This window comes from Olea europaea, unplaced genomic scaffold (genome assembly GCF_002742605.1).
Source record: "Olea europaea var. sylvestris unplaced genomic scaffold, O_europaea_v1 scaffold17048, whole genome shotgun sequence".
NCBI lineage: Eukaryota > Viridiplantae > Streptophyta > Magnoliopsida > Lamiales > Oleaceae > Olea > Olea europaea.
The window spans coordinates 1-2,321 of record NW_019234737.1 but is presented as its reverse complement, the minus strand read 5'-3'; the positions used below and the strand labels follow the sequence as shown (position 1 = coordinate 2,321).

General features: G+C 33.1%; 1 long non-coding RNA gene across 1 annotated transcript; it reads right to left on the bottom strand.

Annotated features, from left to right (window-relative positions):
- Positions 1 to 1,395: 1,395 nt before the first annotated feature.
- On the bottom strand, positions 1,396 to 2,315 carry LOC111377671. Its single transcript, XR_002699759.1, has 2 exons — positions 1,703 to 2,315; positions 1,396 to 1,638 (listed from the first exon to the last, which is right to left on the bottom strand). It is a non-coding gene; the product is annotated as an uncharacterized LOC111377671 (long non-coding RNA).
- Between the last annotated feature and the right edge of the window lie 6 nt (positions 2,316 to 2,321).

Sequence of the window (2,321 nt, the reverse complement as noted above, 5' to 3'; positions counted from 1 at the left end):
TTTCTACTAAATAATCCCTCATTTTTTGATAAATATTTTTCCAATTCGCGGGATCCTCAAATGCAAACAAAAGCAACTCACTTAATTTAAATTTTACCTTGAACATCATCTTCTTCCTTCTCTTCTATCTCATTTACACTTATAGTGTGAATCACTTCTTCATTCTTAGTATATTCATTCACGTTGTTTCTATTGAAGTACTTATCAATATCTTCTGCTTGGCTTTCAATTAATAACAACTAATTTCATTTCCTTTTCCTTTTTTGAGCTCCGGACTCATATTTAGAAAGCATGGCATATGACTACTGCCTAATGATTAACCTAAAATGATAATAAGAAAACATCTCAATCATCTTAAATTAAAATTTTCAACATAATCACTACATGCGCCAATGAGATTGATCTTATGATTAAATCTAACAAAAGCTAATATAACCCAACAAGGGTGCAACACTGCAATGCAATCATATAAGACGACAAAGCTTCAAGCATTTCCTATATATTTATATATAAGCAAGGGTGGGCCATTGTTTACCTAAGAAATAGGACTTGAGCAAAACTTATGTCATTATGCGGCAATTTGAGAATTCTATCGTGACAACTCACAATCCTTGAGTGAAAATTAACAACAACCACAATAACCAATTAATTATTGAAGATAAACATAAATTAAACGTAAAGATATATTTAATACCTTTGGCACCTACAAATTATGTCAACACCTTTAAATTACACCCGTACAATATATAAGATTCCTATATTTCTTAAAATTGAGATGTGCACTAATAAACCTCCAATGAAACATGAATCGAGTTTGTTTATGTCGTTCTACTAAGGTACTAATCTTAATCTCAAAGCAAAAAATTGTTATTAATATATAATAGATCCATGTTTAAGTTTTATCTTGATTTTTCAACAATAACTTATCAAAAAGCTCTCTTTGCTTTGAGTTAGAGTTGAACGCATGAAAAGTGGGAAACAAATCATATCCCAGTAAAGACTCCATCTTATCACCAATAATAAAGACAAATTTCAATAAAATAATCCTATTCAGCCCACTTGATGTGAACCTGCGTAGTCAATCACTACTAAACTCATAATCAAGATTGAAATCGTCCCCAAAAAGGCCAAAGCAAGGTTTTGGATTAAACCCAATAAACTTGGAACCAAGCAACCCAAATCGCCGACGATGTGCGGACCTCTTGATTACTCAAATTAATTGAATATCACCCGATTTTGTAGATCTGACCCAATACGCTGAATCAAACAACTGTCACAATCATATAGATATGCCGACCTTTTGATTACAAAGAATTATAGAATCAAAATCTTAGTTTGAACGCCACAAGACTATTAATTTTGATAAGTTCGATTTCTTTCCATCCAGAACAAGAATTGAAGCAAGCGTCCCGAGAGAAAATTCTCTATTTTAATTCATCATGTCAAAAGTTATGAATACAATGACAAATGTAATCCCTATTTATACTAAAACCCTAGAATCTAATTAAAATTGGGAAAGAACGTCCAAAATTACTTAAATATGGAAAAGATTAGACTTCTAATCAAAATAGGAAACTTGCGAAATTTCTGAAAACTCTATCCCGAAACTGCCTTATGCGGATCAGATCACCACTTCATCTGAGAAATTGATGTCAAAAATGAGAATAACGAATATTGAATATATAGAAATCAAATTTTATACCGGTAGGCATGCAGGCAGTGGCATGGATGGTGATAGACTGTCGAGAGAGAACTAGACTTTTGCCTTCTTGGCTCTTTACCTCTCGCATGCACCGGCACAGAGGAAGACTGTTAGATGAATAGGAACGATGTATCAAAAAAATAAAAATAAAATATTGAGGTCCTTTAATTGTTGGGCCTGAGGCATGGGTGGTGAGCCTCTCTGTCCAAAATCGGCTCTGGTGTTGTGTGATTGTCAATTTTTGTACAATCATCAAAGGAAGCCATATGTTTTGATGTTTTTAATGAAATGGGTTCCTTTTGGTTTACCTTACGATATTTTCTCCCTTCTGATTTACAAATTGTTTAAACAATACAGGGAGAGTCCTGTTACAGTTTATGTGATGCTGAAAGAAAGAGAAAACCTGATACTGCATAGTCAGTTAATGATAACCTTTATGAAAATAGGTTATTTGCTTGATTTGTTGGCAAACTTTAAAAACATCGCTTAAACATGAACACTGTGAGCTGTAGAATATGTCACAAATGAAAGTTGCACATGAGATTCATAGCAAGGGAACTCAGCAGTAGAACAAACCAATAGCATAAACAATTTTAGGCTTCGGAAGGTAAGCAAAATT